The sequence below is a fragment of the Polypterus senegalus genome, chromosome 11 (assembly GCF_016835505.1).
Source record: "Polypterus senegalus isolate Bchr_013 chromosome 11, ASM1683550v1, whole genome shotgun sequence".
NCBI classification, from domain to species: Eukaryota; Metazoa; Chordata; class Cladistia; order Polypteriformes; family Polypteridae; genus Polypterus; species Polypterus senegalus.
In genome coordinates, this window is record NC_053164.1 from 31,389,753 (window position 1) to 31,413,074 (window position 23,322).

The following is a 23,322-nucleotide window of genomic DNA, read 5'->3' on the forward strand; positions in this document are numbered from 1 at the left end:
CACACTTTTTTCTGCATAGAGGAATGTTAACCTGTACACTGTGTTGCTTTATTTTCAAGACTTCAATAAATCAAAAAATAAAAAACAACACGTGTTAAAAATCAATGAATTAAAGTTACAAAATGTCCACAGCTCTATTCTAAACACATTTTGAATGGTTACATAAAACTAATTTGTTTTCTTCAAAAATACCCTACCTCAAAAATACAGTTAAAAGAAGCAGATGTTAAAAGTATGAAGCTGGTGTACAAAATACAACATCCCAAGAAGAAAACAGTATAAAAAATATTTTAAAAAAAATGCAATTAACAATTTTCAATTTACAAAGCATGTTATGTATACTCAATTACAAAATAACATAAGGAAAAATAAAAAGCTAAACTTACTTTCCCTGTTAAACACCGTCAATGTTTAATCATGCCAGCCGAGAATGCAGGAGCCATGGCACCGAGGTTCAGAGAACCTCTATTTTCTAAGCTGAAACTGGGGATCACGTTGTCTGTAAAATTTAGGGGGAAGGGGGATCTTTTCTACACCTGAAATGAAAGCAAAATGTAGAGTTAAATACTGGTTGGTTAAACAGTAATACATGTCACAGCAGCGTTCCCCCTGCTGCTGAATAGACAAAGTTAGCACAACTTCACTGTAATTGACAATAATGACCACTGTAAACCTATAAATATGCCACAGAGACATGAATTTTAATACACTTTAGTATAAAGTTGATATTATATCAATATTGTCAAAATTTTCATGAGTAATGACATGCAATTTTCTTTCCTCTTTAGCATTCATGATCATGGGCTGGGTTACTATACAAGATACACCCATATAATTTCCTTACTAGTATATAATACAGTATTTAAAAATATTGTTTTCAAATACAAAGAAGGAGAACACAAAAATCAGAATAATTAAGATTAATTTTGCTCATTATCTTTCAGAGGTGTTTTGATTTTTTCCTTTCAAATTAAAAATAAATCAACACTTCTTGCTGTATCAAAACAATTTTTAGTTTTAATCTTTATATTCAACAATTGTACATTAATGAAATAACCATTTCAAAGCAAGCAACAATGAAGAGAGATAAAAATTCTTACAAAAACAAGGTATATTTTTCCTTAAACCTAATAAATTAACACATAAGTGAGAAACCAGGCACTCAAACATAAATGTATGGCCATAGTTGACAAGTTTTCAAGCTATTCAAATCTAAACGTCCACTTAAAAAGACAGTTTATTGATCCCATGCAAAATTTAAGAATGGAAAATCTAAAATTGTCCTATTAGAATGAACATAAATGGGTGGATAAGTTCACTTTTAATGGACAGAATAGACTATAACTCACCACACCAATGTTTTGGAAAAAGCAGACATTATTTAACTATAGCACCATACCACATCTTTTAAGTGAAACCTTAGAAGAATTTGTGCCCTTTTGACCTTCTCTCTATAATATGAAATGTCAGTGCCTGATTCAGTAGGCAAGTGCAATTTCCATAAACTGTTTATAATGGGTGGACAGTTCAGTAGCAAGGACATAAAATTGTATTGTAACTTTAAAAGGAAACAGCCAGCTGATTCATACCTTTTCCAAAGCTATTATAAAAACAAAGCTAAAATATATAAATAAGTCAGGGAATAATAAATACATGTAACATAATAAATTATAACACCACAAAAATACAATTTGACTTAGCCACTGCAATGTTATACTGAAGCTATGTAAATCTGAACAATATTAACTATAATCTAAATCAAAGGGATGTTAAAAAATAAATTCGGTATTTTTGAAATGAATGGCATAGGTACAGCTGTCTCAGAAACTTCAATTAAGTAGAGCTGTATTTATAAAATGACATTTAAAAAGCATCTGCCATAGTATAATCCTATAGTTGTAATCAATGGAGCACGTTAAGACAAAGCCTTAAAACGCATTAAATATGTTCTGGTTTCCAAAAAAAAAAAAAACAGGTCTTTGAAATATACAGACATGTACCATCATACTGATAAGGTCAATACACAAACTTACTGTAATCAAAGTTCACAACTTCCTATTTCAGGTTTTATTTAGGGAAGTTAAAAAAAATTTTAAAAAAGTCTCTAAAATTCCAGGAGAGTTTATTTCTAGAAAATTGTACCTATCAGTAACACTAATGGTGGCCTCATGTGACTAAGTCCACTAGCAGCAGTAGCAGTAAATCTCTCATGATCTCCAGTTTTTTTACATTTTCCACATATGCCTCACCAATCTCCACTTACCCTGAGACCCCCTCCCATAGAAACAGGCTGTACTTGCTACACACTGCCTCTCTCCAATTCTTTCTCCCTCTTTTTAATACCTTGCTCCTACTTTCAAATTCTTAATTAAGACTGCAATTGCAGAATTCAGAAAGCAAGTTACAGGCCACCATGCACCCTGGAAGTGAAACATTAATGTACACGTAATGAAGTGGAAATGGAAGACAAACTTTTTTTAATATGGAGAAGCCTCACAAACAGCCTGAGGTTTTATTTTCAACAAATAAACATGAAAACAGGTACTACACCTTTTCTTTTTTGCCATGAAGCAAATAAAACAGCCCTGTAATTCAGAGGACATGGTGACTAAGGCAGACTGTAAAGTACAACACTACTGGCTCAGTACCCACTACTGACTCATTTTGTGATACTTAGCAAGATGCCTAAAATGTCTGTGCTCAAACTATACCACTATGAGTAATAAGCCGCTTTGGATAAATGTTTCTGCTGATATAACAAATACAAAAACCCTTCTCGTTTAACAGGATGTTTATTAAAGACCAAGCAACAACAGTGGCAGCCATAATTAATTAGAGCCATTAACAAAGTTTAAATAAAATTACATGGCGGCTGCTGTAAACACAGAACTTAAAGTGGTTCAATAAATTAGATTAGACCATTTAGTATGTACAAAATGATAATCCATAACTACTTCTTACACTGTATGAAACGCATTTAGAAAACTATGTATGTAGAAGGCTATTTTTATTTCTTTCATTTGTTATGGCATTTGTAGAGCTATACTTTAAAGGTAATGCTTACTGCCTACATTGGGTGATGAAGTAGTACACATAATATTAAATTAATTATACACTACTCAAATATATCTATTATGTACATATTGTCATGTGCACTGTATGATTACATAGATGTTGACTTGAAATCAAGACTTCCTCACAATTCTCCTGAACTGAAAAATTGACCAAACTACTTTATCATTATCATGCAGACAATTAAATTATTTGTTCAGCTAAATATCATGAATGACACACGAAATGACATAGGGCATGCCAAAGTCTCCGCACACAACCTTCATACCTAGTGCATCTCATATTTTCCAAGCCAGCTTTATCCATTATAGAACTGCAGCAGTGCAAGCAATAATAGGATAATCCAATGACAGTATATACTTTCAGTATACTTTTTTTTATTATTAATAACTTTATATTAACTTGTTGCAGGTGTTTAAATGATATAATAGCTTCACCTTAAGATAGCTACACAACCACAATTTGGTCATTATATGGGGCTTCCTTAAAATAACAGTTTAAAACATGGTTTGGAAACCTGCTCCCTTGCAAAGAACAAATGTCTCTTGAATATGCAGCTGCATTTAGCTTTGCTGCTAAGTTTTTGACAATGTTGCAATAATTTTAATCTTTGAAGCAATTTTTTAAATGCAAAGTTCCTTCTTGTATTTTTGTTATTTTAATTGTGCTATATTATTAGTATTATTAAAAAAATGTATTTCCTGTATAGCTCAACATCACACGAGGAATAACTCAATGGGTTTCAATGGGCCCTATTTTGTCACAGCGAGGCCTCAAATCTCTAAGACAACAAGAAAAAACTCCCAAAACACCTTGTAGCTGAAAAAAAAAACAGAATAAATCTTGAGAAAGGCGATTCTGAGAGAGAGAGAGATATCCCCTTCCAGGTAGGCTGGGAATGTGATGGATGTCACAAAATGGTTAAATACAATACATGAAACAGTATGCAAGCAATCCTCATCACAGAGCTAGATGGCTAATTTATCACTGCCACCTCAGAAATACAATAGAGCAAAGTACAATTTGCACAGTTCAATAATGAATATAACCAATAAGCAATTTAAACAAACATTAGCCCACAAAAAAATTGCAGACATGAAAATATAATGCAATTGGTCATGTGATATTTTCCAAGGACCTAAAATTAATTGCCCCCAGGATTTATGTAGGAAGAGATATTGTCTTATTTTTCGAGCTCTGATCTTACTAGCATGCTTGGTTTATACTTATCAGGTTATATTGCACAAACTGTTATTTGCCATTTTAATGGCTTCTGCACAGTGCTGGACAATGGGAATGTTCTATCAACATAAGTCATTGAATTTTTTTCAGAGGATGCTTACTGTAGCACAATGCAGCAAATGTTATAATTAAGTTTCCTTTTGCCGGCGTTTGGCATCTTCCCCTAGTTTTAAAGACTGCTTGAATCACTACGAATTATTTTTTTCTATCCCTTCTGCATTCACCAAATCACTCCTACATTAGTGTCACTTTTCAATTTTACAGGTGTTTTATGTGGCTAGGTGAGTGATTTATTTTTGTACATCTAATCTGAAGTGCAGATTGTTTGTTTAGCAAACAAAATAAGAAATTTAAATTTAAAAAGTATATTTACAAGTGGATGAAAAAAATTAGATTATAAGAACAGAAGAAATTCCTGCCTTGTGACCAATAATACTAAGAGAGACTCCTCTTTCCAGCGACCCAGCACCTGACAGATGGATTTATTTAGTGGATGAAAGTGTTAAATGCCTTTCGGAAGATGGCTACTACAGCTAGAGATGCTTCTTCAACATAATGGAAAAAAAGTTAACACCAGCTCAAATTGATTTAAATACTAAAGGATAGGTTTTACACAATAGAAAGGAAGAAACATTTAGAAAAGATTAGCTTATAAAGAAAGTCCACAGGATATTAAAATTTGATTAAATATTTACTTCTTTGTATAACAAAGAAAGAAAATTCCAGCAGTAAGAAAAAACAACTATACAGTGCATTCGGAAAGTATTCACAGCACATCACTTTTTCCACATGTTACAGCCTTATTTCAAAATAGATTAAATTCATTTTTTCCTCAGAATTCTACACACAACACCCCATAATGACAATGTGAAAAAAGTTTACTTGAGGTTTTTGGAAATTTATTAAAATTAAAAATACTGAAAAGTCGCATGTACATAAGTATTCACAGCCTTTGCTCAATGCTTTGTCGATGCACCTTTGGCAGCAATTACAGCCTCAAGTCTTTCTGAATATGATGCCACAAGCTTGGCACACCTATCCTTGGCCAGTTTCGCCCATTCCTCTTTGCAGCACCTACCTCTCAAGCTCCATCAGGTTGGATGGGAAGCGTCGGTGCACAGCAATTTTAAGATCTCTCTAGAGATGTTCAATCGGATTTAAGTCTGGGCTCTGGCTGGGCCATTCAAGGACATTCACAGAGTTGTCCTGTAGCCACTCCTTTGATATCTTGGCTGTGTGCTTAGGGTCGTTGTCCTGCTGAAAAATGAACTATCGCCCCAGTCTGAGGTCAAAAGCGCTCTGGAGCAGGTTTTCATCCAGGATGTCTATGTACATTGCTGCAGTCATCTTTCCCTTTATCCCGACTAGTCTCCCAGTTCCTGGCGCTGAAAAACATCTCCACAGCATGATACTTCCACCACCATGCTTCACTGTAGGGATGGTATTGGCCTGGTGATGAGCGGTGCCTGGTTTCCTCCAAACGTGACGTCTGGCATTCATACCAAAGAGTTCAACCTTTGTCTCATCAGACCAGAGAATTTTGTTTCTCATGGTCTGAGAGTCCTTCGGGTGCCTTTTGGCAAACTCCAGGCGGGCTGCCATGTGCCTTTTACTAAGGAGTGGCTTCCGTCTGGCCACCCTACCATAAAGGCCTGATTGCCTGATTGATTGATTAATTACTGCAGAGATGGTTGTCCTTCTGGAAGGTTCTCCTCTCTCCACAGAGGACCTCTGGAGCTCTGACAGAGTGACCATCGGGTTCTTGGTCACCTCCCTGACTAAGGCCCTTCTCCCCCAATTGCTCAATTTAGATGGCCGGCCATTTCTAGGAAGTGTCCTGGTGGTTTCGAACTTCTTCCACTTACAGATGATGGAGGCCACTGTGCTCATTGGGACCTTCAAAGCAACAGAAATTTTTCTGTATCCTTCCCCAGATTTGTGCCTCGAGACAATCCTGTCTCAGAGGTCTACAGACAATTCCTTTGACTTCATGCTTGGTTTGTGCTCTGACATGAACTGTCAACTGTGGGACCTTCTATAGACAGGTGTGTGTCGTTCCAAATCATGTCCATTCAACTGAATTTACCACAGGAGGACTCCAATTAAGCTGCAGAAACATTTCAAGGATGATTAGGGAAAACAGGATGCACCTGAGCTCAATTTTGAGCGTCATGGCAAAAGCTGTGAATACTTATGTACATGTGCATTCTCAATTTTTTTTTTTTAATAAATTTGCAAAAATCTCAAGTAAACTTTTTTCACGTTGTCATTATGGGGTGTTGTGTGTAGAATTGAGGAAAAAAACTGAATTTAATCCATTTTGGAATAAGGCTGTAACATAACAAAATGTGGAAAAAGTGATGCGCTGTGAATACTTTCCCGATGCACTGTAAATAAAATTAAACCGTGTTTCATTTCTTGTAACGTGAAATACTGTTTTTTAATTAAAACTTTTAACAATCACCCTTAAAAAGCTAATATATCTGAATTGCTTTCAGTTGTGTTTTAGTATTGTTTTCTGAGCCACTAACTTATTAACATGAAGTGGAGTGTGTGTGTGTGTAGAAACACAAAAAATATATTAAACTAATGAAAGTCTTCAATTAGCCCAATACCGATACAGCTATATAATAATTTCAAACTCTTAATTCATGATATTTCATGCTCTTTACAGCTCATTGGAGAAGTTCAATCACAATTATACTAAAATAACCTGTTTAGAGCAATGTGCCAATCTCTCTTTATTAGATACATCTTGCCAGTCTTTTTATACATTAACTATTTCAATAGAAATAAATTTAAAGATTTAAGATATGACGACTAGCATTTCACTAACAACACGATCCAACTGAAAATGCAGAACTCCACCAGGAATACAAAAAGACAAATTTTGGAAACAAGACCAAGACGACAAATGTGAAAATAGTGATGGTATTTCTGTAACTTTTCCACAACGCAGAACAGGTACATAATAAAAGCAGGGAAATAAAAACATCCATTTTCTTGAACATACTTTTTCCAGTATTGGTATGAGGGGAGTCTGAGTATTACCCCAAAAGCATGGGTATACAACATCATCTACATCACAGGGTATACTTTTATACAGGCCAAGATTTCACTAACATCCATCCATCCATTTTCCAACCCGCTGAATCTGAACACAGGGTCACGGGGGCCTGCTGGAGCCAATCCCAGCCAACACAGGGCACAAGGCAGGAACCAATCCTGGGCAGGGTGCCAACCCACCGCAGGACACACACAAACACACCCACACACCAAGCACACACTAGGGCCAATTTAAAGTCTATATACTCTGTGTTTGTTTTTTGTCATCAAACTTAGAAATTAAACCAAAAATCTACCCAGCTGCTACCTACATGCCACTGTGTGATTAAAGATTAAAAAAAAAAGTTCAGGTAATTCTGCACAGTTTGAGGCTGTGCACATGCTTTAACTGCACAATTCAGTATCTGAAGAGAAGCAATTTAAGGTGTTTACAGATTAAATCTCATCAAAATTCAATGTGACACAAAAAGTCAATTATAGTTTAATTAAAAAAAAAAAAAAAGTTTATTATCCCTTGAATGGGCTAGTGAAATTACTCTATAAAAGCCCCATTTGTGTTCTGTTCATAACAGAGCCATCTAGCAGCAGATCTTATTTTGGTTTAATGCTGATAAATATGACATCTGGTTGTATAAGTGTCACATCAAAACACAGTAATAAAAGGCACAGGCCCAGCTTAATTTGACGCAGAAACTAAATCACTTAAAGTAAGAAAAGTACTAAAGACAATGTGTTAACTGTTTAATGTAAGTTAGTTGACATATATTGATAAGCTGAGCATAAATTGTTATATAAACTAATAACCATAAACTTCAAAACAGACTGTGAAAAGAACATGAGGCACAGAAGAAATCTCTGCATCACTTATACATGTCATTTTTACTTTATAACTTGAACCTAACAATTTCTGCTCCCTTTTGCCATGTGGAGCAGCATTTTACACCATTGCACTTACATGATATCCACTTTTCATATACAGTGGAACCTCAGTTCACGAACATCTCGGTACACGTACCGAGACTTGGTTTACGACCAAAAAGTTCGCCAAACTTTTACCTTGGTTCACGACCACACACTCGGTATACAAACAAGCCAGTTTCCCTTTCGGTTCGTACATGTTCAGTCTCTCCCTGTGCATTTCCTGTGCAGCGAGCAAGAGAGAGCGCGCGCGAGCGACACACACAGGCGCCCGAGACAGAGGCACACACGCACATGCAGGCACACACACACACGACACAGGCGTGCGCGCACACACATACACACGACATGCGCAACACACACACACACACACACATGCCGCACACACACACAGGCACACAAGGCGCTCCAGGCTCACGAAAGAGAGACACGCACACACGAAAGAGAGAGAGAAAGCGAAATAGCAAGCGAGAGGGGGGAAGGCTGAAAGCATAAGGTAGAAAAGGCTTGTTTTTGTTTTCAGTTCTGTTTACAGCGGTCGATTCATAGCATGCATTGTGGCAATGTTTCTTTTCTTGGTGGTTTATTAAATTACGGATTTTTCAAATGTTAATTTTTTTTCCCTGTGCTTAAAACTCATTAAAAAAAACTGTTTACAGCGATCGAGTCATAAGGCTATAGCGTGAACTCTTGCAATGTTAGTTTTCTCTGTTGTTCAAGGTTCTCAGTGTTATTCAATGTTTTTACATTTAGTTTATTATTAGATGTGCATTCTATCGTGTAATTAACTATATTTGTGCTTAAAAATCTTTTAAAAAAATATATTTACATACAGTTTGTACAGTCTAGAACGGATTAATTGTATTTACATACAATCCTATGGGGGGAAATTGCTTCGGTTCACGACCAACTCGGTTTACGACCAGAGCTTTGGAACGAATTATAGTCGTGAACCGAGGTTCCACTGTAATATAAAATTTAAATAAAGTAATAATTGAAATTTGATCTTTCTCAGAACAGTGTGCTAATTTTAACAATTTACAAGTATAGAAAAACTGGAGTTGTGACCCACAAAACATTATGTAATTTTGTTCAATGCCAGAATTCCAAAGTAAACCTGAAGTGTTGAAAGTCTAAGAAAAAAATAAGATGACTGCTCTTATTGCTATTGCTAAATTACATAATGCAATTGCACAATGCAATTGAAAGAATTTTATTTTAGTATACCTATAAATGACATACTAATTATTTCCCTCTACAAAATTTACAGACAATGGGAAATAGTCATAACACATATCCAGAAAATAGCTTTATCTTTTCTCCATCAAGCAAATAATAATGCAACAAATGTTCTCTCAAGACAACAGCACCTAGAAATATCTATTAAGAGTGAGTGAGGGAGGAGCACCCATATAATGCATCTCCTTCTCAGGGGCCTCATTTATGAAGGGACCAGCTTTGCTCCCAGTCTAAAGGGGATGAAATCTAAGTAATAAATGTAGACTCCAGCATTAATGTTTGCAGTGCACCATGCAATGTACATGTCTCTGTCATGTGCCTTTTGGTTTGGGATTCATAAAAGCAGTGTTAATGCTTGTGATGAGCCATCTATTAGAATGACAAATGTAGTGCATTTTATTACTACAAATGTTTGTGTTGTGCCATCTCTTGGAACGGTAGAGACATAACTGGATGGACACACAGATATTTAATTGTATTAAGGTGGATATAATCTTACATGAAGCTCAACACAGAAAAATGGGCTTATAAACGATAAGAAAACTCTCCAACACATACAAGATGAAAAACATGAATAGGATCTTTTCTTTGTGAATGTACTTGCTCACATTCCCCTAACAACCCAGACAGAAGGCTAATTCAAGGTGGCTGATATTTAATGGAAAATAATAACAAATATGGATGTCAAAAGAATGGATACTTGTGGGTACGAGTCAATACTAATGTTCCAATAATGTTTAGTCTTTTTTCAGTGTCGGTAGAATTGAATGACAGTCACTACTGGACTTACGCATGATTGAAAGTAGACAAGGTACTCTAGAAGGCAAAGTAATATGTGAGAAAAATATGAGTAAGACTTGCATATAAAAATCACGGTAAAGAAACAGCACCACCTCTACACGTCTCAAAAAGAAAAACAGAAGTCAAATTTAGAAATGATTTGTCTCCAAGACAGTCAAATTTTGGTATGTGATTGCTGAAATTGTGCATATTATTAAAAAAAAGGCCAAAACACACATTCAGGCTTTAATGATTACCACTTTTATCCCATTACAGAGTTTGTTCATAAATAGCTAAATGCATGCTTTGTAATCACAATAGTGTTACTGATCAGATGTTAGTTTTAATCAACATCAAGTGACTCAGTGAGAACCCTAACTACAAAGAGGACTATTTCATTTATGTTAGATAGAATGCCCAGAGGGGACTGGGCAGTCCCGTGGCCTGGAACCCCTGCAGATTTTAGTTTTTTTCTCCAGCCGTTTGTCTTTTTTTCTGTTTTTTCTGTCCACCCTGGCCATCGGACCTTACTCCTTTTCTATGTTAACTAATGTTGTCTTATTTTAACTTCTTATTTTGTCTTTTATTTTTCTTTTCTTCGTTATGTAAAGCACTTTGAGCTACTTTTTGTATGAAAATGTGCTATATAAATAAATGTTGTTAATCGTTCAACTTGTAGTGTTATGTTTTATGAGGAGACAAAATGATGATGTGATGAATCACTTTTTACTAAACTCTCCTATACAGACCGATGAAAGGAATGGAAAGGGATTTTACATCGAATACATTCAAAGGTGTGCTTTAAAGCATCCATCCATTTTCTAATTGTTTTATACAAAACCATCATGCATTTTTATCCATATAGTACTGTGTGCACTGCAGTGTGAACAGCTTTAGCAAATAAATGTATCATCATATATATATTATATTCTCTTACAGAAAAGGGCACAATATTATTCATTTTAATAGTGGAGATACTTTAAAAACGGTTAAATGGGATTTCTGTTTTTGCTGTGGTATTGAGTACAGTGAAATTATGTCATCCCTAATAACAAACATACACAAAATAAAATAAGTGTTTCAGATTTGACGGGATTCAGTTTATAATTGCTGAAATGTTTCCATCATTGAAATTTAAAGTCAAACTGAATTTGACAAAAAAAAGAAAAACGCATTTACTGTGAAATCAGTTTTTGTATGCACAGTCAGCCATATTTATTCATTCAAAACCACAACAAAAACAAAGTTGGCTAGTCCAGAACAGCTATACAGTATTGCTGGGAGATATGGACCAAAAATCATATCTTGATATTTTTTTTGCTGAATGGCGGTGATACACGATATCTCGATATTTTTTCTTCACATAAAGTAAAAAAAAAAAAAAAAAGAAGAGGTTATGTCTCAAAGCCACATCTCAGGAACTTTTAACAACATACAACTATAGACGTACATGAGAAATGGCTCAAAAATAAACCATCGGCATATATTAAATGCTAATGCTCCTTGAATAAAATAATGTTTTTTTCCTGCATTACATAAGACTCACAGCTGTGCAATTAAGAAAATGTAAACAGAAAAGATACAGAGCAAAAATAAAAGGCCAGCTTGCTGTTTAAAAAGTGGGTTTCCACTGAAGTAGAGAGTTCTCTGTTTACCAAAGTGCTTCCTCCTGTGTGTAGTCCTGTACAAACATCTAGACTCTGTGCAAATACCAAAACATGCGACAACTTTCTTACACAGAGAAACAGCCCGGGTGATGTGGGCATCATCCATACCATCTCCTGTAACACACAAAATAAAAAGTTTTAAAATCACTGTAATTTTTATGTAAAGAGGCAGATCACTCAATGCAAATTAGTATTCGTGTTTAGTAGGGATGTATAAGATTTACTACGTGTGTAAACTGTGTCGTGTAATGTGTAACCTACAAAGGGTTTTAGTTAAACCATTTTGGTTAAATCACCCGCAAATGCAGATGTATATTTCTTAGACCTTTTCAATCTCAAACACTTCTGAATTTAAAATCCATCACTGTCTCTTCATAAGCAGAGTTTTGGCTCTGGTGGTAAGGATTTGCAGGCAGTCACTGGTTTGAATCCCGCAACCGCCGGAACACTTCTTTGGGTACTTGAGCAAGACCCTTAACTGCAATTGCTTGGTCCTGGGTATGACGTTAACCTTCATCTGGCCCTGCAAGCAGCCCTCCAACTAGCAAGGAAAACTTGAGGGTTGGTGGCATAACTGGCACTACACCGGCCAACATAAAAACCTTTATGCAGCTCCACACGAAGTTGCATGGTGCTGAGGCATCACCCGTTGCGTCATGTGCGACAGGTGTGACCACACGCTGTACACAGCGCATGCTCTCCCTCCCTTTCCTGTCTCTTCTCAGAGCTCTTATTCAGTGTCACAATTCTCCGTGTAACACACGCATGCACACACTACAGTAGGGCTGATATTGTATGTATCAGATTCATAAGGGCTAGCTGTATAAGCTTAAACATTTCAAATAGCTCTGTAAGTGATTCTATAAAACTTTTTACTTAACTCTTTAAGGGCGTGCAGAGGGTGACAAAAGCTACAAATGTTGATAAAACCATAACGTTATAGGAAGACCCTCTTCGTTTGGAGGACTGTTAGACTCGTTGACTTGACATTGAATGCCTGCATGTGTGTGAGTAGCACAGCGTAAACAATGTCTAGAATGACATCGACATCAGGTGAGGCAGTGAAGCGAATGTGCAAAGCAAAATACTCAGTGGATGACATTTTGCTTATATTTTATTATTTTGAATTAAACTCTGACTTGGAATGTGATTTGGTGCATGTGATCTGGAGACAGAGCTGAAACGAAAGTGAGGTACTTCTGAACTTTCTCTCATAGGGCAAAGCATGGATATAAAAGTCTTGTAACGTGGTTTATTTCGGGGCACAAGGCTGGGAAGGCTTCACAATCTGGGCTGCAGCATGCATTTTCACACACTCTTCGTACTGCACTTTATGGCTGCTGCTCATATGACACTTTGAACCTGAACCAGCGCCAAATAATTGAGCCATTGTTTTTCTTTTTACCAACCAGCTCTTCTTCGATAGTTTCCTTCGTGTCTTTATCTGTCTACATCATGTCACTGCCTGCAGAACTTATACACTAAGCGGTGGGGGAGGGATGAGTTGTGTTCAGAAAGGAAAAGAGGTGGGGCAGGGTGAAACTGTGCAACAGACAAACAGGGAGAAGAGAAAGGCGAACTGGTGACTGTACGAGAATAATTTTAACGCAACATAGACTCGATAAATGATATTGTCTCATCCTATATCTTGCATGAAAATGTCGATATTTTTTAAAAACTCGATATATCACCCAGCCTCACTGTACACTTTTACAAAAATAAAGCGTGATAAAGTCTCTTATACAACTGTACTATACTGCCAAACTGTAGCGTCACATCAAAAGAGCTTGTGAATGTACTACAATTCTACAACAATTGCACTGACTTAAGTGGATTTCAGATCTGGCATTAAATAAATACACAACACAGGAATTATATTTATACCAGATTACAAGGGGGGACCGGGAGTCACAAACATTTACCCATTAATATATTCTTGCTGTTAGATTAATAGGAAGCACTTTGATATAGACAATGCGTACTCCAAAAAATAACAATAATGAAGTTCAACATTTAATGTTGAAACTCTATATTTGTTTAATTTAAACAAAATAAGAAAAGGGCAAATGCAAATTTCAGAAAGCAACACCAAAAAATACTGGGAATATATGTAAAATATCTCATGTAAATATTCCTTTTACAGAGCTGATTATATGCACACTTTTGATAAACAGAGACTAACTAAATTTAGGTATAGTGCTAGGAAAAATGCAAATTTTGGTCTGAAATTAAAAAAAACTTGTCAAAAGGGGCAGAGAGACAAAAAGGTGCTTACAACTGTAACTTTGACATAATATAGTAAGTAAAAATTTGTGTGGTACTTGTGAAAAAATATTCACTGTATGGTGGTATACTAAAGCACTGGCGCACAATATCACACTGCAACCTTACAATCAGGACCAAAATTTAATTGTTTTTTCTTCAAAAATTTACCATAAACACACATTTGTTTACTTCTAATATAAAAAAAAGCAAAATGTCAGTTGTTTCCATACTGAAGGGACCATGCATATTGTGCAGCATTGATTGTTGAAGTTATGGTTAAATTTCATCTACAAAAATCATAGCAACACAACAGGAGCTCAATCTGCCCCTTTACTTTATATATCTGAATGAGGCAGGTTCTGCGCTTAGTGCACACTTTGAACCAAAAACTGATGTTTCCCTCCCACATACTGTAAACTGGAACACCCTAGCCAGCCATCAAATTAAATAAATATTTAAAAAATCAGTATTTAACACTGTCTATCAGAGAAGAACACAACACGCTAAACAGAAAAACATTTAAACTTAAAATATATTATAGTTTGCCGGAAACAGAAAACATTACCAAGCAACATTCCTGCATTTGTAAGCACATCATTTGAAACTGATTACATAGGGTGAAGATATGACAACATTAAACACAGCACTGTGCGCACTCCTAACTAAACTTAGTGTGGTGCTCTGGACAGCCAAAAGAGACTGCCCCTGCAGCTTAAATTTCTACCTATGGTTTATTTAAACTGAGTCAGCACTGAATTATCAAAATGAAAAATAAACATTAAATCAGTGTTTAATAACTGCATTCATATTTTTTTATATATATATATATATATATATATACACACACATACATATACATATACACATAGACATTTATATATACTGTATATATAAACACATATTTATAAATGTGTATACATATATAATAAATGAATGTATGTGTGTGTGTATATATATATGTACACACACATTTATTTATTACATATATATATACACACACATTTATAAATATGTGTTTATATATATATAAATACGTGTTTGTGTATATATGTGCACACACACACACACAGTATACACACACATACTTATATACTTCAATGCATTTAGGGGTGTGGTCCTGGTCAATCTCCTGAACTCCAAACTGAATGTCAGAATGGGAAAGAAAGGTGATTTAAGCAATTTTGAGGGTGGCATGGTTGTTGATGCCAGACCGGCCGGTCTGAGTATTTCACAATCTGCTCAGTTACAGAATGAGAACATGGATCCATCATGCCTTGTTACCACTGTGTAGGCTGGTGGTGGTGGTGTAATGGTGTGGGGGATGTTTTCTTGGCACACTTTAGGCCCCTTAGTGCCAATTGGGCATCGTTTAAATGCCACGGGCTACCTGAGCATTGTTTCTGACCATGTCCATCCCTTCATGACCACCATGTACCCATCCTCTGATGGCTACTTAAAGCAGGATAATGCACCATGTCACAAAGCTCGAATCATTTCAAATTGGTTTCTTCAACATGACAATGAGTTCACTGTACTAAAATGGACCCCACAGTCACCAGATCTCAACCCAATAGAGCATCTTTGGGATGTGGTGGAACGGGAGCTTCGTGCCCTGGATGTGCATCCCACAAATCTCCATCAACTGCAAGATGCTATCCTATCAATATGGGCCAACATTTCTAAAGAACGCTTTCAGCACCTTGTTGAATCAATGCCACATAGAATTAAGGCAGTTCTGAAGGCGAAAGGGGGTCAAACACCGTATTAGTATGGTGTTCCTAATATAAAAATTAATAATAATAATGAGTGTATATATACACACATACATACATATACAGTGCACCTGGTATTCATAGCGCATCACTTTTTCCACATTTTGTTATGTTACAGCCTTATTCCAAAATGGATTAAATTCATTTTCCAAGAAATGTGGAAAAAGTGATGCGCTGTGAATACTTTCTGGATGCACTGTACGTACATACATACATACATAATACATACATACACACACACACACACACAGGTGCTTGAAACTTTGTGAACCATTTAGAATTTTCTATATTTCTACATAAATATTACCTAAAACATCATCAGATTTTCACTCAAGTCCTAAAAGAAGATAAAGAGAAACCAGTTAAACAAATGAGACAAAAATATTATACTTGGTCATTTATTTATTAAGGAAACTGATTGAATATTACATATTTGTGAGTGGCAAAAGTATGTGAGCCTTTGCTTTCAGTATCTGGTGTGACCCTCCTTTGCAGCAATAACTGCAACTAAACGTTTCCGGTAACTTTTGATCATTCCTGCACACCGGCTTGGGGGAATTTTAGCCCATTCCTCCATACAGAACAGCTTTAACTCTGGGATGTTGGTGGGTTTCCTCACAATAACTGCTCGCTTCAGGTCCTTCCACAACATTTCGATTGAATTAAGGTTAGGACTTTGACTTGGCCATTCCAAAACATTAACTTTATTCTTCTTTAACCATTCTTTGGTAGAATGACTTGTGTGCTTAGGGTCGTTGTCTTGCTACATGACCCACCTTCTCTTGGACAGATGTCCTGAAATTTTCCTTTACAATTCTCTGATATAATTCAGAATTCATTGTTCCATCAATGAAGGCAAGCCGTCATGGCCCAGATGCAGCAAAACGGGCCCAAAACAATGTTTCACAGATGGGATAAGGTTCTTATGCTGAAATGCAGTGTTTTCCTTTCTCCAAACATAACGCTTTTCATTTAAACCAAAAGGTTCTATTTTGGTCTCATCTGTCCACAAAACATTCTTCCAATAGCCTTCTGGTTTGTCCACATGATCTTCAGCAAACTGCAGACGAGCAGCAATGCTTTTTTTTGGAGAGCAGTGGCTTTCTCCTTGCAACCCTGCCATGCACACCATTGTTGTTCAACATTCTCCTGATGGTGGACTCATGAACATGAACATTAGCCAATGTGAGAGATGCCTTCAGTTGCTTAGAAGTTACCCTGGGGTCCTTTGTGACCTTGCCAACTATTACACGCCTTGCTCTTTGAGTGATCTTTGTTGGTCGACCACTCCTGGGGAGGGTAACAATGGTCTTGAATTTCCTCCATTTGTACACAATCTGTCTGACTGTGGATTGGTGGAGTCCAAACTCTTTAGAGATGGTTTTGTAACCTTTTCCAGCCTGATGAGCATCAACAACTCTTTTTCTGAGGTCCTCAGAAATCTCCTTTGTTCGTGCCATGATACACTTCCACAAACATGTGTTGTGAAGAGCAGACTTTGATAGATCCTGTTCTTTAAATAACACAGGGTGTCCACTCACACCTGATTGTCATCCCATTGATTAAAAACACCTGACTCGAATTTCACATTCAAACAAACTGCTAATCCTAGAGGTTCACATACTTTTACCACTCACAAATATGTAATATTCAATCATTTTCTTTAATAAATAAATGACCAAGTATAATATTTTTGTCTCATTTGTTTAACTGGTTTCTCTTTATCTACTTTTAGGACTTGAGTGAAAATCTGATGATGTTTTGGGTCATATTTATGCAGAAATATAGAAAATTCTAAATGGTTCACAAACTTTCAAGCACAACTGTATGTTGTATGTACATGACCAGCAGGTCTAAGAAGTAAGTCAAACAAACTAGCAAGGCAATGTTAGAAAATCACCTATTCAAGCATCAAGATAAGTGATAGCTATAAAAGATAGTGGTGTGTCATACTGCATTAGAATACAAGTATGTTAATAAGATGACAGTGTCCCACATTTCAAACAAACTGCTACAGTGAATTCCTATTCAAGTCACAAGTGTACTTCTGTTTACATTTTGTCTTTGGACCTTTGGTCACAAGGTGTTGAAAGGTTTCCATTGTAAGGGAGTTTGTTATATAATTGATGTTTAACTTTGTGGCAGTCAAAGAATTCTGTAATTTACTCTGACACAATGGTATGCAATATATCAAACAAGCAACTTTCTTTTTTTGTGACTATTACCTTAAATTTACATAGCTGTGTCATCACTTAATGCTTCTACGAATCACATCTAAAATGTGTTTAACTCAAGAAAGAAAGAAAGATTAAACCTGACACCAGAAAGTACAAAAAAGGTGCTTAGGCATCTTAAACACTTATTTACACTTCATGAACAATTTTTATATACCAAAAGTAAAACATTAAAAGACAAATTGAATGAGCTTAAAAGATGCAATGTATTTTAAAGAAATAAACATTAAGGGCTGTTTGTGCCACAGGGCCTGGCATTTCTTGTCTAAATTAATTCACACATTCATTAATTTATTCAATTTCCAAACCTGCTTGACCAGTTTAGGATCACATACACACAGACGTTTTACGTCTACCTATGTCATTCACATTTTTTCATCTATTATGTGGTTTCCTTTGTAAAAGAGGTATGGGAAATGTTATTTTTCTCAAATATCAGATATGGAGCTATGGACTGCTTTTTACAATAGCTGAATATTGTTATCCATAAATAAGAATTTGCATTTGTATTTAAGTATATTTACATTCTCTGCTATGTCTACATTAGGTTACAGAAAGGCTACTAACTGGGAAAATATTCAGATGGATCATCTAGCAGGTTATTTTGACAGTTACGTATAAACACTCTTTGGCCAGAATCTGATTACTCTTTTGTAATGGAGAGGTGCATACTTCTGCAGAAAGATTTCTTCAGTCCTGTAGAATGACCATTCAAGCTCTAATTACTGTGGATTACCAAGGGCTATTTTAAAGCTAAAAAGTAAATCAACACAAATGGCCCATCTATAACACTAATTTATAAGGCTATATATAGTTCAGCACAGACAACAATCCTACAGATTTGCAAATTGAGATTTCTATGGACAGAACCGGATTACTGTAGATCCAAATAAAAATTATTCTAAATTAAGAATGTAGAGAAAAGCCAAGCAAAATGACACCTTTTATTGGCTAACTAAAAAGATTACAATATGCAAGCTTTCGAGGCAACTCAGGCACCTTCTTCAGGCAAGATGTAATATAGAAACTGGAGTACCCTATGTTTATATACACACACACACACACACTAGGACATGAAACAACACTGGTAAATCTTTAAATGAAAAATCTTAAATGTAAAAAAATGAAGAGATTCATTCAGGCTACTTCTAAATTAAGAGAAACCCATTTAAATATTTTTGAAAAAGGAAATGGTCTTTTGAAGCATTCTAAAGCTATAAATGGTCACGCATATCACAAAACTTTTTTCTACTTTTGAGGAGATACAATTTTAAACAACCACCTGCTTGAGGAGATGTCTATTAAAACAACCATCATTACTATTTGCCATAAAATCAAAGAAAAAAATAGTGAATATAGCTGCAATAGGTCAACCTTTTGGAAGTGGACTGAAAAAAAACTGGTTAATGAATTATATATTGCAGCGGTATCTCCACATCACATCAACACAAGAAAGTGTCTGTTTGGACTGATAAAATAAATACCATAAAATCCTAAGAATGGGCATTAGGTTTCTGAATCAAAGCAATAGAAAAGGATAATAGAAAAGCATCCTAAAACTATGAATAAATATATAGGAGTGGAGGGGATGGAGTCAATAAAAGATGCACTTGGCACAAAGCAGAAATTAAACCTTGTGTTCACTACATTGTATATACGGGCAAAACAATCACACATAAGAGGTGAGAAGAACTACTTGTACAAACAAAGAATGTGGTAGCTCCACACAAATATTGCCTAAGAAAGGATTAATACCAAGAACTTTAAAACTGTGACAATGCATCACCAACCACAAATACAGAAACAACAAATACTAACAGAAAAATGCAGCAATGGCTTTGTTTACGTCCACTTTAATAACCTGGTTATTCACAAAAAAATAGTTTCTAAAATACAACGTAAACCTTTATCCCAGTTAGAGAAATCAGGTGTGTTAATGTACGTAGATTTCTCCATGTGCATGCTCTTCCCATGTAATCACAGATTGATTAGTATCTTAGTTACAGAGAGTGCCAGTGAGTTTACTGAGCTGTCCTCAGTTTTGTTTATCATCATATCCTCAGCAAGAGTTAGGTCAGCATGCTCTTTAAAATTCAATAACTGGGGTGCGGCGCTTCGATGTATTTCATCATGGTAGGGCTCTATCACACACTCTGGTTTTTTCATTTTTTTTTATTTCTCTTTATTTTAATCATGCATGTCACAGAAAGTGCAACATGCATATGGATTAGCTTTTTAAAACATCTAGGGCTTTTATTAAAAACACATTTATTACTATTTGTATAAAGTATAGATCAAACCGTTCTGTGCTCATCCCTATGATTCTGCTACTCGGTATTAGTGGCCGTAGCTTATAGAAAAATAATACAGAATGTAAAATAAGTGCCTCTTGGGGGATAAAAACAATTAAGATTTAAGCAAGCATTTGTCCGTTGATCCAAGCCATGGCAGAAAATAATTGTTGAAGAAACAGAATTACAGAAGCAAAATCAGGATAATAAGTAGAATATACCTTGGCAAATGGGAAAGGTTGTCATAGCACCACCCATCATACACTACAGCAAGGAGACAAGTGAGCAAAAAATACATCATGCATCAAGAAAATAGTACCTTTCCTATTTCAAAGCAGACAGATTGAGTAAGGTTTAAGGCTTATTTTTTTCACATTTGGACACTGGTAACCACTAGCTCCATTATAAAACACAAAAGCAGGCCAATTCAAAATGTGTCATTCTGAAATACAATTTCATGTGGCAAATATATACTATAACTGTGAATGAATAACTTCAACTTGAAAAACACCAAACACATCATTTAACCTCTTTTTTTAATGACTTCGTCACTATGATGCATTGACAAGATTACAGACATCTGTTATTTTACATTGGCTGACTAAACTTTCTAAAGTTTACAAAACTGTGCTTTAAGGGAGCATGGAATTCTACTGATTAATGTACATGATTTTAAGACTTAGTCACGGTGCTGACTGAAGTAGTCATATTTGGAAAAGTCATTCCTTGGCATATCTTGCACTTGACCAATATGATCTCATAATTGCATTTAAAAAGTGGTAATTCTGAGAATTAAATATTTTGCATAGCTACACACCTACTTGTGCAAAACAGAGCAATAATAAATTCTGAAAATACCTAAAACATTCATTACTATTTAAATGCAAACAAAATTAACATTATTAAAAATAAATGAGTATAAGAGAGACCACACACCTGGTCCGAGTTCACTGAACACAGAGATTTGCTTAATGAGTAAGGCTGACATGTAAAAAGTAAGTATTTTCTTGATGTCAAATATCTAAATGTCAGATGCTGCTTAATTATGGCAAACAGCAATATACTAATTTGTCCACTAAATTCACTGTTCCTGTTTTAATACCATTAGATTGGCTATGGTACTTTTGCATAAAAAATGCAAACTTTCTGGTTTATTATTCTATGACCACAACATCATTTATGCTGTTTGGCATTATAGTTTTGTATCAAAAGAGTGGCATTCACACTCAGACAATGGAAAGCATGCATCATGAAGTAAATGAACTTAAGCAAAAACTATGCTGTATAATCAGTTTCATTCTATTAGCAGATTCACATAAGAGCAATATGAATGTCAGTAGCAATAGTGCACTAGTGTCAGATGGGAGAGTTTTTCATGTTTTAGATGAGACATTTAGGATATGATCTATGTCAGTATCTAAGATACTTAGTAAAAATAGGTACCTCTAAAGTTAACAGGAGGTTTGCCATATTTCATCCGCAGCAACTGCTACCTCACAGTAAATGGCCGCTGTAACAATTTCCTCCTGGAATTGCCATTATCTAGTGTTTCCATCTTCTCATCTATTCATGTGTTTCATTTACACACTCAGGATAAACTACAAATCTTTAAAATTACTTTTTGAATGTATCCTGCAGTAGACTATAATCTTGTCTGGGCCAGCTTTCTGCTTTGCTTCACCCTTCTATAACCACGTCCACCTCCAAATTAAGACATTCCCTATATTTAAGAGACGCCTTTACCACAGGTGATTTTTTTCTTTCTTTAAACAGTTTAGGTAGCAGAGCACACAAGCCACCTTTTTCCCTCTACTATAACTACTGGTTTCCGAGTCTTCCGGCCATCCACTGAAGATAGCCAGCTCATTCTTCCTTCCATTGTAGCCTACCCACCTTTGCAGGATAAGAAGGCATGAGGAACAGCTCCAACGTTTCTTCCTCTGGCCACAGATAAGGCAAGCTGCGCTTTTAACGTAATCGCGTGGCGCAACAGGATATATAACTGGGAATGTGCCTTGTATGGTTCATTATGAAGCAGTGTAAAGAATATTCTTGAGCTGTTGGTTAGGGACAGGATTGAACTTTGACCCATGCTTTCTCAAACCAGTGTCATTCTGTGATTTTTGTTTTAAGTGCTGAAATAAATTGGATGTGCTGCCATTTTTAACTGCATTTTAATTTAGAATGTTCAATATCCAGATAACTGACTTAAAGTTATAGACTCTCTTTGGAATGAGTGCATTCGTAGGAGAAATGCCACTCGTCATATTCTTCGTATTAATAACATATATACCCCTTCCCGACCACAAGGAACAAAAATCACACTGAAAGATCACTGTGGATCCATTATCCAACCCTGTAGTTAGGATATAGCGGGTTGGATAATGGATGGCTGGATGTTCAGCGCAACAGTGTTAAAATAGCAGAGGAAGGATAACAAAAGATAATAAAATTAAATGCTTTTATCTATAGCAATAAAGTCTAAAATTTCAAACACTTAAACAAGAGATTAATGCACTATGCTACTGTGAATGTGCCAAGTCCACTATCTTTAAAACTAATCATGTTCTAAAAGAAAATATTTTTAAACCATACACCCTAATAAAGTAAAATTGGTCTTTTTTCATACTGTGCAACAGTGTCAAACAGCAAAAATACCAGAAGAAGGTATTCCTAACTGGACTCGGAAAGCAGCTAATCAAAACCCTTTATTGCATGATAAATACATGTCAGTACCAGAATGAAATCATCTTCAGCATTTAACAAAAAGAAACAA

The 23,322-nt window shown here is 35.6% G+C and overlaps 1 protein-coding gene across 5 annotated transcripts in view; it reads right to left on the minus strand.

Annotated features, from left to right (window-relative positions):
- bicra (BRD4 interacting chromatin remodeling complex associated protein) overlaps nt 1–23,322 on the minus strand; it is a 147,001-nt gene that overhangs the window by 78,874 nt on the left and 44,805 nt on the right. For 4 of the 5 annotated variants that reach the window (XM_039768278.1, XM_039768281.1, XM_039768277.1 and 1 more), the window contains one exon: nt 387–536. The gene's annotated coding sequence lies outside the window, so the exon portion shown is untranslated. Of the gene's footprint in view, nt 1–386; nt 625–23,322 lie in introns of those variants that run through there. The other variant, XM_039768279.1, reaches the window with a different exon arrangement.